Source organism: Ischnura elegans, chromosome 10 (assembly GCF_921293095.1).
Source record: "Ischnura elegans chromosome 10, ioIscEleg1.1, whole genome shotgun sequence".
NCBI lineage: Eukaryota > Metazoa > Arthropoda > Insecta > Odonata > Coenagrionidae > Ischnura > Ischnura elegans.
In genome coordinates, this window is record NC_060255.1 from 11,452,559 (window position 1) to 11,468,559 (window position 16,001).

Below are 16,001 nucleotides of genomic sequence, written 5' to 3' on the forward strand. Positions count from 1 at the left end.
GTCAGGAATTTGAAAATGCATTTGGATCCGAAAATATCCGGTCCTAAAGATCCGGCTCCGAAAATCAAGGATTCGATCCGAATCGGGATCCAAAATAAATCCTGGATCCGTTCATCCCTAATTTTAATACATTCATTTATAGACAGATTCATCCACGGAGTGGAAATAGGCAGAAATGTATTGGTAAATGAACTCTTAGCACTAATTAATCCGATCAATTTTAATAACTACAATTAAATTAACTAACAATATTTTTTTGATGACTAAAGTAATAGTCACTCGTGTGTTCAAAGTTTTTATTGAGGCTCATCCGTGATTTTAGTACTTATGATGTATTTTTAGTATTATTTCTACCTGGTCCTTATGACTAATTGTGGTTCTCAAACCAACTGTTAGGACACCGTATGTGCTTTTATACATGTAACTTCCCACATTTTTTGTCATCAACCACTAGAAATTGGAAAACTATGATTATCTACCGAATCCCAATTATTTTCTTTAATCTAGGGTTATCGAAATAATCTTAACTATGAGTGAACCTAGTTATTCAGTGAGAATTGTAGTTAATATGAGCAGAAATTTTTATCAGCTGAAATTGGACAGTAATTAGCCAAAAGAACACGGAGATACAACCTCTGCCTCTTCCTCTGCTAATTCCTCCCAGCGAATGAATCTACTTACAATTTGAAATGAATGTGTTAACGTAGATAGTGATTATTTTAATAAATTTGGTCCTTTAAAAATTTCGCATTAAATTATTTAATGAGTCAACTTTGTACATAATGTAGAATGATTCTTTTACAAAATAAAAAGTAATAATTAGGAATCGAAAGCTCCCAAAAATTTAGCGCTACAAGCTTACGTGAATCAAGCCTACTGAGCTACAGAGCAATATCTATTACCTTGTAAAAGGGAAGTAAAAATATGAATCCAAAGAGAGGAAAAACCTCGACAAGTGCCCGAAAGAAAACGCTCCCACGGCTCAACCTGTGCGTGAACGTGAGTATCCTCAGTGCATTCGAATCCCTCGAGCTTTTGCGCATACAGTTTGACTCCTGTCTCGATAGTTCGGTCGCCCCCACGTCAGTCCTCGTCGGCTCTTGGTGGCTTACGGGTGAGGGATGCTGGTTGCCTCTTGTGCTAACCTTCCAAGTTTTTACCGACCCGACCACGTCAGTGAAGTGGAGCTAGTAGGTGCCTACATATAATATGGTAGTTTCCTTCATTAAAAAAAACGAAAGGCATTGATTGCGATTCGTTACCCACCGTTAGTGTATTCAAAATATAAAATTTATTTGGTTTTAGAAATAACACTTTAAACGAATGACAATAGTCAATTTTATCTTCATTTGAAAAAGGCCAGATTGGCGCCCATGCGATACAACTCCACGTAACGTCACAGGGACCTAGTTTCTATACGAGTTGATAGGAGTTTTACATCGTCTGAGATTACCAATGCATGCATGAGGCATAGACCTCAGGGAAACATCTCCTAATAATCACCCATTAAAATTACCTAAGTTCGGAAAGTTTCCTTCGTTTGATAAGGTAGTAATTATCCATATTTAAGCCGAGCGCTACCTGCTAGCAGGGTACTCTGCTACCTGTTAGCATCCTGCGTCGTATCAGTGCTCAAAGACTCGCCCCAAGGTCACCTCACTTGCGGCAATGGGAACCAGAACGACGTCACACGGGGTTTTCCCAGCATTCCTAGGTTCGCTTGAAATTTTTCACTTTTCATTTAATCGCGAAAAATAGATATCGTCATTTAAAAATCTAAAAACGTGAAATGCGTACTTCAGGAGTATTAATATTTCGATTTAGGCAATAAAAAATAATAGGAAACCACCCTATTGGAAACAATAATATCTATGCCTTTACCTCTATTTATGGAGCGTAAACTGTACGGACTCAAATTTTTGAAAATTTCAGTGGCGCCGACTCCATGGGGCGTGAGGGGGCCGCGAGCCCCCTCGAAAATTCGTTATGGGTGTGAGGAAAAAATGCGTGAGGCTTGTCGATTTTCCCCGGAGTGTCCAGATATCGAGATTCGAGTTATCAGGGTTCTAATGTTGATCATATGACTCTTCTGAAATGATTAAAAAACTTAAAACTCACAACTTATAAAATTTCCCGGGGCAAGATCCCCGGCTTGGGCCCCCCCAATATTTTTTGTAAGTCGGCATTCATGGAAAATTTGCACAGTGAATTTTCCATGCAGAATGAAAATAAGTTTTGCCTATCTCCGGCCTTGTTCAAGCATCGATGGAATAAAGATGTTTAAAATTTTGCTTAAAGGAATTTATTCCCAGAGGTCATCCATCAGCATTCATGTTTAACTAGCTTTGCCTCAACCATAAAAGAAGAGAAAAATCGTTTTTGGCGAAGACTTTTCTTTACTCTATAATTTGGCATCTTTCTGCGCAAAGATGAAAAAAGCGGAAAATCTGAGACGGCGATTTTTTTGCATGGGATCAAGTCAGCAATTTACGTTAACATATAGATCGAGCATAGTGGATATCAGATATATACATGTTGATATAAAATTCACCCATACGCTACGCATATGTCTACGATCGGTTGAAGTCCAATTTATACCTGATAATTGTGCCCTCATGATCTACCCAGTTGGAGCTATTTAGATAAGATGACTAGGACTATCTGTTTGAATAACAGTTATCATTAATAAATATTCTTGACATCACTCCACGTTACTCATGTTCACTGAGAGTATGTAAATAGCTATTTTTCGAATATTCCGAGTTAGGAAATAAAATTTAAAGATCATAAAAATGCATTGGCAAGGGCCTTCATTTCATGCATGATTATTATCGACATTATGGTCGCCATATTAACTTCAAATGCTATTTATAGTTAAGAAGAATATTTTAAGAAATGAAATTCCTTAAAAATATACGAAACAACTTATATATTGTGCGTTTGGCTCATGCGATGATATACTCCCAGGCCTATTTTTAGGAGCCAACGCTTTTTTCCTTTCATTTGTTTTCGCAACGCATAGCTGTGAATTGCTCCAACTTGCTGCGATGAGTTAGCTCCGACCCCAAGTACGCAACGCCGAGCTATGAAGGCACCCTAAGATTCATTCTTTTCGCTTTGTCTGGACGGTGCTTCGAAACGACTTCCGGTTCGACGTCACCGCTTCCCAAAGGACGTTCCCTTTTGCCCGCGCCGCGCTCTGATTGTCTCACTTTAATCGCGAATGGCTCGAAATTAGTGCAACTGAGCGAAAACTTTTTGCGTAATTTATTGTTAAATATTACTTACACTATAACGTTGATGGTAGAATATCGGTGAATTTCTGACCGCCCTGTATTTGCGCTCATTGATATCGATGTCAAATGTCAGGTAAACTGGAGGAACAATCTGAGAGATTTTGGATAAATGTTCTGCCAAACAAATCTAAATCGCCGATTGAAAGAAAATACCGCGAGTAATTACTGAAACGAAAGGAAGTCAACCGCTCCTCGTGGAGCTTTAGCTTACAATGCTTCTGAAATTCACTGTGGGTTTTGGTCATGGCTATATTGCTTCCATTAAAATGTACCTCTATCATGAGTAAAATAAAATAAAAGGCCTGCAGGCAATTTTAATATGTATTAGAGACCGCTGTGTTTCTAATATTTAAATTTTCAATATTGCTATTTCTAAATATCTGTAATCCTCGGCAGCGTCTTCACTTGTATATTAAGGACAGAGCACCCTTAAAATTTAACGATCTTATTATTTATTTCTGAAAATTTGCAAATGAATTTAAGAAGCGGTCTGTGAGACCTCACGTCACTAAATTGGAAAAACCGATTAACGTAATGCTGGTGGAGATGAATCAAAAAGTTGTTAAAAACAATGCCTATTGATTTTTCAAGAATAACAATCATAATTAATAATTTGTAAGGAAGCATTTTAGTTGCATAACGTTTATAATTAAGTGCTTAATTAAAAAAGTACCATAATAAAAATAATAACTCAAGCGTTTTTATTTCAGTTTTTTGATCTTGTTTCAAGTAACAATTTTTACTGAAAAATTTGGCTCGTGTTGGGAATGCATAATATTGAATATAAGTTTTATAATAGCTGAGAAGTCAATGAAACATTAAACTAAGCAATAAAAATGACTTTGCAACGCTTTACGAATTTTTGTTTTATTGTGGTTTCCCAGACCGCACATCACTGGTAGTGTTGCAAGAAATGCACGGCACTGGTTAAGGGTTATTATCAATATCATCGAGAAATGCTTTTTACTCATAGATGGTGATAATTGCTGTAGTATTTCATTTTATTCGCATCATTGGCATCCAATAAAGTGACCGGAGAAAAACAGCTTTTGCTACATTTTGAACGCTTTTAAAAGTTAATGGCACACTCCTGGAAAAAATCAAGCCAATTTATGATATAGCATACTAATATTTATCGAAATTTATTTATTACGAAAAAGAGCACCAAAATTATATTTATGACTTAGGTTCATCGGTATTTTGGAGTCGTGTTTCATCAGCAGAAGTAAACTTTTCTAAGTGTAGTAGTAGTGGAGTTGTAAGTCAATCGCTGACTATTGTTCTGCATTACTCGAACTGGGTAATAAAATTTTTAATACATTAATGCTCTGCCTTAATTTTCAATCGTTTGAATCGAATGAATATAGATAAATATTACATTTGAAAACAATTTCTTTCTATCTCAGTTTCCTCCGATTTACAGCCAATTTGGGTCAAACGATATTAGGAATTTTTTAACAACTCTTAAACAATTTCCTAATTTGGTAATGCGAAGTATGAAAACTACAATGGCTTAAAAACAACACTGACGGCAAAAATTAATTTGTTCTCGAGCTCTGGTACCATTCCTGCTGATTCTTATGTAAAATGACCTCCTGAATCCGAATATGACATCCGTTTTCCTACATCACCCACCGTTTTCGGGGGAAAGCCCCCCACTAATTTTCATCACTTTTGCAATAATTTGGAGGAATGAAAAGGATTTTATTAGCATTTATATTTCTTGTTTGGCTTTTGAGAGGTGAAAAGTTCTAAAAATAATAATTAATGGTAAGGATGTAGATTTGGGGGGATAAGTTTCCGTTAATCATAAAAAAAACAATAAAATTTATCAGCCTTTCCTTTTTTCGCATTTTTTTTTCTTATTTTCCTCATATTTCAGTTCCCATTTCATCTTCCCTTACCCAAAATATCCCAGAATGATGGAAAAATATATCAGCAGCTAATATCAGCAATAATAAAAATATTTAAGAATACAGCATAGAAAAAAATAAAAATGTGTGCCAACAGTTAAGAAGGTAAGCTACCACGCTGGCGACCTCAATACCACACACACATCAACAAAGAGAAAAATAACAAATGTGAAGAACGATGAATAACAATTTGGCATTTGATTTCCCTTTATACACTGAGGTAGAAGTTTCTCATACGAAAGCCAGTAGTAGGCCAAATATACATACCAACATGCCCGCATTCAACTCCCTGAAACTCTCCACTCAAATTTGATAATATCCTCATGGAACCGTTCCCGATGTAAATCTGAAACTGCTCCCAAATATTCTATGAAAAGGTCCTGGAGTGAATGAAGGAAATGCATTTTTAATGATATGTTATACCTCTATATATGGCCTAATACGCTGATTGCAATTCCCAACATGGGCGACATAACCATCTCTTCTTTGTCACCCAAAAAGTTCTAACACACTTTTCAGAATCCAAGCCAAGCCCGATTTTTCTTTAGGATGCAGGTGTTTCATAAACGTTGAATCTTGGAAAAGTTTCCTAATATGGGGGCCCACGAATTCCTTCCTTTGTTTTAGCCTCACTAAGACGAGAACTTAAACCCTTGAGTAAAAAAATTGAAATTCGACTCCTGTCTTGTCGATTGCTTTCACAAAGTATCTGTCCTAGTTTGATGTGCAATGGTGGCAAATGAATATTTTATTTCGGAACCAGGGAAATATGAGCAGCATTTTTGAAACCATGAGTGAAGTTTTCTTGCAGAGGCCATTTCCGTAAGATTTAATGTTTTTCTCGGGCACGGCTGTTGTATTCACAAAGGAAGCCGGAGTATATCGTTAAGCCTGATTGCAGTCCCGTGGGTAGAGCGACAACTTTCAGATCAGCGCAAACTTACCAACTATAATCACGATTATCAGTATTTTCAAGGATTCGACTGATATTTCCGTACGTATCCTTCATATCAGCAGAGAATGCAGATAGTACAGAAGATAACTCATTCCCATTGGCCAACAGGACCACTTTAAAGCCTGTCTTAGACCAATCCATAAACAGTCTCCATGCTCTGGGTCACATGGCATCATCATTTCTATTAACAATTCATTTAATTACAGTAAAAAAACCAAGCCTTCATCTTACGTATGAAGTAATTTCAGTGTTGACCATCTTGTCCTACAGGAAAAGATTTTTATGCCCTTTTGTAAGAGATTAGCATTCATTTAGGCGTAACTTTTTGCCATATGTTATAGTAGTTTCACCAACTATTTGGTCAAATTACAGTAACAATTAGTGCAGCAAACACTTGGAGCTTAATCCTCGCCCTGACCGCCAATTTGGCAGCCAGAGTAAAATTTATAAGCAGTTTTAAAAATTAAAGAAATAGGTTATTGTTGCGAATCAAATGGCGAATCCTGATGTCCTCGAAAATATGCGTCGCTCGAAGTCTACCGCTTCTTCGCCTGTCTATCAGCGACTCGTCGCCTTCCTTGAAACTCCTTACCATGTAATAAACTGTATTCCGGAACAAAGTCAGCAGCCCAGATATTTAGGGGACTCTTTGTCCCCCCTCCACCATGTGTATTAACTGTCAGCGCATGGCTGGACTCTACGGCGTGCTCCTTGGCTCTTCCAGAGCTCAAGAAGTTCAAGACTGGTTCTGAGTCATCGATGAAGTTGTTTTTGAGCCACTTGCTTTCCTTTAGTTCGCCATTCTATTTTTTACGGTTCCCAGGTCCTTTAACCATGATTACCGCTTCAAAATTATAGCAATCATTAATTTTCGCAAACTGGTGACATGGAAGTGGTAAGATCGTTAGATTACTGTGACGATCGTATAAAATCGTTTCAGGCTTGATTTTGTGGAAATTTGTTATATCCATAATGAAGAAAAAAATGGTAAGTACAACACTTACTTTGCGTTGAAACCATGGTCGGTGTTGAGTACTAAATTTAAAAAAAACAAAAGTGTGTGGAAAATACCATTTTTGTGCTACACTATGGATAATGTGGCGAAGTCTTGAGTTATTATTTCTTAACTTTTTTCTCATGAAAATCTATGAATTCTGTGTATTGATTATCATTATTTTTATGGCACTATAATATTCGTGCATATAAACGCATTCATTAATTAATTGCATATTGCACGTCACAAATTGCCTCGCAATTGGGACGCCAGCAAAGAGCGCAAGGTTGGCTTGCTTCGGTATTTCTCCCGCGATAGCATCCATCTCATCGCCCCGCGGCACTGTTAGCGTGCGATATTGAAAGCAGTAAATCGGTCAGCGTTGATCGCGAACCGTGCAGCGGGAAATGCAGCGGCTCTGTCGGTTTGGATATGAGAGGGAGATGGCTTCAAAAGGACGAAAAAAAAGAAAGGATTGGAGCATAAGGAGAATGGTGAGACTACGATCTCGCCTAAAAAGAATGGCCATGGAGGAGATAGGGAGGAGAGAGAGAAGACGTGTGTGGAGTGGGGAGAACGATTTCTGCTCCGTTATTGTCAGCGCCGTTGAAGTGGTGCGGTTTGTCGCGGGGAGGAGGAGCGCGTCTGGAAGGCGTGTTCTCGGCGTCGTGGTGGAGGGATGAAGATATCATTCTCCGCAGTTTGTGTGATGGAGGAAAAAAGTTTAAACGACGGAACCGAGCGAGCGCCTCTCCCTGGGGGAACATTTGGAACAGATGAGACGACCGAGTTGTACTGTCTCGAAGCACGTGCTCTCCTTTTTGGGTGCGACATGGGAGGACTGGGCCGTTAAAAGGGTGTGGGGAGGAAAGAGGTGGCCCTGGGATCCATATTGCCACCCGCCTTTTGGTAAAACTTTAACTCTACGACTCCGGCTGCCACACCGCAGATCTGCTTCTAAACATCATCATCATTGGTCAGCAATCCGAGGATTGGCTTGAAATAACTCTACACACGATAGGGTGCTTTCCTATTATTTTTTTACTGTTTAAATCGAAAGATTATTATTCCTGGAGTACGCATTTCACGCTCTTAGATTTTTGAATGACGATATCTATTTTTCGCGATTAAACGAAAAGTGAAAATTTTCAAGCGCGCGAAAACGCGACGGCCAAGTAGGAATGCTGGAAAAATCCGTGTGACGTATTTCAGGTTCCAGCTGTCGCCGTGTGAGGTGACCTTGGGGCGAGGATGTCTGCGCCGCTGCGATGCAGGCTGCTAGCAGGTAGCAGAGTACCCTGCTAGCAGGTAGCGCTTGGCTTTAATAAGGATTATTATTATCCTATCGAACGAAGGAAACTTTCCGAACTTAGGTAATTTTAATGGGTGATTATTAAGACATGTTTCCCTGAGCTCTGTGGCTCATGCCTGCATTGGTAATCTCAGGCAATGTAAAACTCCTATCTACTCGTATAGAAACTAGGTCCCTGTGACGTCACATGGAGTGAAATCGCATGGGCGCCAATCTGGCCTTCTTCAAATGCGGCTAAAAGTGACCATTGCCATTCGTCTAAACTGGTATTTCTAAAACCAAATAATTTGTATATAATGAATACACTAATGGTGGGTAAAGAATCGCAATGGATGCATTTCGTTTTCTTTGGTGAAGGAAACTACCCTATTATCAATTGGTCATACCAAATAATTCCTCTTTTTTACATCGTCCATCATCTGCTATTTGTACCTCATACCCTCGATATATCGATACCTTCGTCTGCCGTTCTCTTCCACCTGTCCTTCAATTATGTTTTTCATTAAACCAGCATATCTCATGAAGTGCCCGATTCATTTGATCCATAGTTTTCCTAATATTTTAAAAATACTTCTCATCTCCCTTACCCATCTTAAAGCTTCCGTATGACTCATACGATCTATCCATTTGCTCTTCAAGTTGCATCAAAAAATATATGCTGGAAGGAAATTAGATCTCTTAGAGGTAGATCCAATGAAAATCCTCTGTAATTTTATACAATCGACGTTTTTCTTGTATAAGCACGTGTAATGTATTTGAACTGAATTAATTAATCATCATAACCTGAATGTATTAATCGATATTTTCGCGGGAAATCAATTCTTTTCGTTCACCTTGCATGTAAATAATTGAGGAATGAAGCGGTCGTTTTCCCCCGGGGGACCATTAGGAGTAGAGGAGAGAACTGTACTGAGGCACGATTTCGTCTTTTTGTGAAGGATTGGGCCTTCTCACTGTGGGGATGGAAGAGGTTCTGGTGAGGTCTACGTTCCAGCACGCTTTTTGGCCAAAACTTTAAAACTAGAAGGACGAGACGGGCTATTCTGACCTGCGCGTCATGTTTACAATCATTAGTGACGACCTATTTGTCATTCTACGTGCTCTCGTATTATTTCGTGACTTTGACCTTGTAGCGATTGCTACGCTTAACGAAATTATTATGAAATTATTATTTACGAATATGAAGTTGCTGTGGAGGAGCGTTAATTATAATTAGAGGAACGTGAAAATCGCACTTTCATTTTTATTTTATCGCACTTTCAATAACAGTTTATCGCATTTTGTATCGTCTATTTTTTATTTCCATAATGAGGTAGATGACGATAAGATGTAGTGAAACACAGTTATGTGACAAAATAAAGCATATTTTAAATGATTATGTTGTAGAAAAATAATAAATTAAGGAATAATACACATAGTGGCGGATGTGTAGCATGCCCGCACCCACTTGTAGTTCGCGGCCACGTAGAGTTCCAGCCAACTAGCAGCTGGCCAGTCGCTCACATGCTTTAACCGGTGAGTGTCCGCGGAGCATTTAAACTGCGCTCAGCACAAAATGTACGAATTTTGCCGTCGAAAAGGCGAATTTGCGTAATAATATCTTAGATGTCCAGTCATCGCATCTATGCCGCATTTATTAGCGCACATCGCATCTATATCGCAATTGCGATTTTCACGCATCTCTAATTATAATACTTCACAATACAGGCGGATTTGGTAGCCAATATGGCGTGCTAATATATTGGCGGCGAACTCTTTCGAACGCCGCGCCAGAACTTCCTCGAATATTATGGAATATCTCTGGAAAGAGAGAAAATACCGGCTGGCGCCTGAAAGCGGGCCGTCCGGCTGGAAGTCAAACGCGTATCCACCGATACAAAGCCTTGTTGTGGCAGGCAATGCGCCACAACGTTTATTGTTGCGCACTTTTTATTGATGTAGAATGGAAATTTAGCAAACTTTTATTGACAAAATTCAACTGAACATTGCAACAAGAAGGATGTCCATAAGTCATTTTGACAAATAACATATTTTTTAAATTTATTTTTAAACAGGAATTTTACATTTTTTGAAATCTCGCATTCTCCAAAATTGACTTATTTAACTTTATGCAGTCACGGCCTTTAAAATGAGCCCACCTTTTTAAATCTCACTTGTTAACGGAGATATGGCAACTTATGCCCATACCCGGCATTCTTTTAATATTTTCCTTCAGCAGTCCGAAAACATTTATCCAGCGGGACAAATCTTCCAATATTTGGATCAATTTTCAAAACCTATTCATCCTATTTCAATGTTATTCTTCGATAGAGGAGCTTCATATTTATTACAGTAAAACTAAAAATTATATATTTTTGAGGAATATGATTGAAAGCTCTTTATTTTCATTTTGTATTGATATTAATTACTTAGTATAGCTGGAAAATGCGAACAGTGGGACATCTTGACGAGAGGAATGCGCCGAAATCATCAAAGCCTTTTGGGTCGAAATTCCCTTGATCTTCACGGGCGGAAGCAGTGAGCACTTTTTGATACCGTACTTCCAAGTATTATGTTTATTTTATGATTGTCAAAGTAGTGAAAACCTGCATGGTAAAATGTTTGTTTGTTCAAAAACATTTTTAGCAGCTATATTTCAATTTATGCATGTAGAGGACTTTTTATGTGGATATTTTTTTATATTTTACATCGTAAATCCCTGAAGATATCATACATTTCCAAAGTGGCACTCGAGATGATTTCGGTTCTTCACCCTTGTCCTGAATAGTGTGTGTTCCTCATAGTGCTAAAAGGTGTGGGGAAGGAAGAGATGCTTATCGCCCTATTGCTTTTCCGCCCAGACTTTACAGGAAAAAATATATGCTATACCTCTTCGAATGAAGCCGACGTTGCCTCAGCAGCTGCTTATTCTAAGTGCCAGTCGTCCCCTTTTCGGCTTGTACTATAGGCACGCCCTAATGTCTACTTGAGAAGGCACCACTGAAGTGTTTCCGGCACGTGGCCCTCATAACCATATTCCTTTTGGAGAATGTGCACTGCCTCCATCCATCTCTCAGAATGTCTCCCGCGAATACTTCTCTGGCAGTTTTGCGTAGAAACTCCATCTCGGAGGCTGAGGAAATGCGTTTACACGACGTCCTTCGTTCCGAATTTGGATGGGAAAATCAACACTACTTGAATGAATTACGAACTGCCAACTACTGCATCGACGAAACGTCGCAGTAAGCGGATCACGGAGAGTTTCACATTTTTTTAAATTTTGCATTCTAAAAAATTGGCGTTATTATCTTTTTAAAGTCAAAGCCTTTCAAATGAGCTGAGTTATGTTTTTTAACTCACATTTTAATGGAGATTCGGAGTCTAATGCGAGGAGCCGGTCGACGATGCGGAGAGAGGCCAGCTTTCTTCCATTCAACTATTTTTCTTTCTTAAATGAATTAGTAATCCGAAAGTTTTCTTTTCCTTGTAGAAAAAGGGTGGTTTTTTTATTTTTTATTTATTTATATCACACCAAAAACAGCACTAAGGCCTTTAAATTGGGTTTTTAAACAAAATAAATTATTTAAATATAATTAATAAACATGTATAAAAAATAATATCAGAAATAACAACCAATTTCAACATATGCAATAGATACAAAAGGTCGGTGTCAATAAGATTTTGTCAATAAGATAAGTCTTTTCAATTGGTTATTAAAATTGGTGCGGGAGGCAAAGATGTCAAGAGAAGAAGAAGTATTGGAGATTGAGTTGAATATAGGAGGTAGGCGGAAAAAGAGGGATCTATGAGATATTACCAGACGGAAATTGGGCTGGTGTAGAGCTTCAGTATTGCGGGTTTTGTGAGCAGGAATGCGTATTGAAAAGAATGTTAGGAGATCACTGAATCTGAAGGACCAATTCATGATGCGGTAAAGAAATTTGATTCTTATGTCAATCGGCGGTGGTTGGGGTGTAATAATCCTATTGAGTGAAGTATTTCGGTACGCGAAGAGAATCTGAGGGGAGGTATGTGATGTCGAACTATGCTAAGAAAGAATTAGAGTACCCTGCTAGCAGGTAGCGCTTGGCTTAAATAAGGATTATTATTATTCCCCTATCAATCGAAGGAAACTTTCCGAACTTAAGTAATTTTAATGGGTGATTATTAAGAGATGTTTCCCTGAGCTCTGTGCCTCATGCATGCATTGGTAACCTCAGACGATGTTAAACTTCTATCTACTCGTATAGAAACTAGGCCCCTGTGACGTCACGTGGAGTGGCATCGCATGGGCGCCAATCAGGCCTTTTTCAAATGCGGTTAAAATTGACCATTGTCATTCGTCTAAAGTGTTTTTTCTAAAACCAAATAATTTTTATATTTTGAATACACTAATGGTGGGTAAGGAATCGCAATCAATGCCTTTCGTTTTCTTTGATGAAGGAAACTATCACATTCTTCAGTTGTTCACTTAAAGTGATCGGCTCTCAGCTCAATAATTGAGAAGGTGATGGATATGTTTATTTTATTATGGATGTGGGTGATGGATATGTTTATCGATTTAACTTACTATGAATTAAAATGAACTCGGCCCTAATCAATGAACCCCACATAAAAGCTATTTCATACTTATCATTAGGTATTATATGTATCGAAATTTATTTGAGGATATAGTTGGGATGCTAAGAAGTGATGAAATGAGGGAGAGGCTTCAAACTGCAGACGTGACGCAAAATTTGTACGTGGGACACCGTCACTTTGGCCATACAAACATTTCCAATTGCATAGAAAATTTCTACCCCTACATATCTCAAAATGCATTCATTATCATTACTGACAAGTGATAAATGTTTGTAAGTTATTGCATGAAAATTTAAAATTTTCACTTTGAATGAATTTTCTGCTGGAACTCATAGTCTAAAGATAATAATAAATTTAGGCTCCCTTTCCTCTCTCTCTTTTAAGTATGCCTAAAACTGGAAATAATTTTCATTCTTGCATCCTTTATTTGATGTCCTCTATCATTTTCGGACAATTGCGTTGAGTGATAGGTGAAATGAAATACTTCTCACTTTTTGTGGTCTAAATTTTTATGGCTCCGATACTGATTATTCAAACCTATTAATGATAATACTTCAGTGTTCGATGGCGTATGGTTATCAAATTCAATCTCGCTAAAAAATGAAATATTTTACAGCTATTTTCATTTATTGCTACCCTGAGTTACCATATAAATATGGCATTATAGTTTTTTTCCGTCGCATTTGATCATGTATGCCACTTCAAATTGTATTCGTGTGTACTACGTACAATGTTACTTGTGAGGAGAGACTATATTATCCTAAATTATGCTCAAAATTATTGTATTTCTGAAGATATCTACCATGGATTTCATTTCCTGCCTCCAAAATCCTTTTTATTCTGTCATACTTCTTTATAAAACAACTTTGCTTCCAATAAACTTTATTCATATGAAGGTCGATTGCATTCTTCTTGGTCTCCCCTGATGAGAAGAAATAACTTTTTCTTGAAGATTTTTATTATAATTATGCGAATTTCATAACTCACAATAGGTACTTCAAAATCTGGTAATGTGTGACTTCTGGGCTGTGAGTCATTTCTACTTCCAACTCCCGTCTTAACTAAGTAGAATAATTCCCTTCTCCAGGGAGGAGATCCTCCTCTCAGCTAACTTCACTTAAGAACCGTCCTCTCTCACTTGAATTCTTTACCACCTCCACGTCCATCTCAAAAATCACTCCAACTCCGCATTCCTGTCGAGCATTTATTTATATTTTTCTCCGCTCACAAGTCCCTACTTTCTCCAGCATTTCCCCCAGAAACTGTCACTTACTCCCCCACACATTACTCGCAACCTCAAGTTTCTGCTCTTTATAAGTTTTTCACTTCAAGAGCGCCAATTAATCTCGCTTTTCCTCGAGCCTTTCATTTGCGTGCCCCTCCTCTCCGACCCTACCGCATGCATACCCGCTCGCCGCTCTCGCCTCGCTCCGAGAACACGGAAACTCTCGGGTCCGCCTTTGACTCGGTCCCCACACTCTCCGTCCTTGCAGCCACCACCTTCTCATTGGCTCCTCTCGCAACCTTTTCTTACTCTCCGAATTCTTGAGAAGTTAGCTTCGCGACTGCACTAACCGAAACAAATGCAGCGCATTCCGAGAAATGGGGTGGTTTCCTATTACTTTTTTATTGCATAAGATTTCGTGAGGACGGTTTTAATTCCGCTTCCGAAAAAGAAGAAAGCTGTGGAATGCGGAGATTATAGAACTATCAGCTTAATATCGCATGCGGCGAAAGTGGAGCTGAGGATATTGAACGGACGAATGGAGGCGAGGGCAAATGAGTATTTGGGCGAAGATCAATTTGGTTTCAGAAAAGGGAAGTCAACTCGTGATGCAATAGCAATAATGAGGTCCCTCGTCGAGAGGAACCTAGAATATGACCAGGACGTATATGCGTGTTTCGTGGATTTTGAGAAAGCGTTTGATAGGGTGAACTGGGTAAAGTTAATGGATATTCTCAAGAGAATAGGTGTAGATTGGAGGGATAGACGACTGATTCGTAATATTTATATGGCCCAGACTGCGCAAGTGAGGGTAGCGGACGGAGAATCTGGGTGGGCAAGCATTGGCCGAGGTGTGAGGCAAGGCTGTCCTCTATCGCCGCTGCTCTTTAACGTGTGCACTGAAGAGATGGTAAAGGAAGCATGGGATGAGTTAGAAGCTGGAATAAAAGTGGGAGGAATGATGTTCAAATCAGCGAGATTCGCGGATGATCAGGCGCTGATTAGCCAGTCAGCGAGGGGGCTTCAGGCTCTAGTGGATGCGTTATACGAGCGTTTCGAGGAGTATGGGATGAGGATTAATCACAAGAAAACTAAGGTTATGCGGTTTTTAAAGCATCACGAGCGAGGAATGTGGGACTTAAGGTAATGGTGGGTGGTGAAAAACTTGAGCAGGTTGAGCAATTCAACTATTTAGGCAGTACGTTAGAGGAAAACGGAAACAGTAGTAAGGACATCAGGAAGAGCGAAGGAGGCGTTCGTGAACAAGAAGGAGCTTCTAAGAGGATCGTTGTGTAAGAGTTTAAAGAAAAGGTTAGTGAAGAGTTTGATCTGGAGAGTAGCTCTCTACGGTGCGGAAACGTGGACACTGAGGAAAGAAGATGAGAGAAGATTGGAGGCATTCGAGATGTGGGTATGGAGAAGAATGAAGAGGGTGAAATGGACGGAGAGGAAACGGAACGACGAAGTGCTGGATATGGTGGGTGAGGAGAGGCCGCTTTTAGATGAGATACGGAGGAGACAGAAGGTATGGATGGAGTTAGTGCTTAGCGGTGAGGGGATGTTGAAAATGGTGTTAGAGGGTAGAATGTTAGGGAAACGAGGGAGGGGAAGGAAAAGAATAGGATTTTTAGATAGATTGAAAGAGAGTAGGCCTTACTGTGAATTAAAGAAAGCAGTGCTGGAAGGAAAGGGAGGCTCCCAGATCACTTCTTGAGTACTCCATGGAAACCTACCTTAATCGGTAGA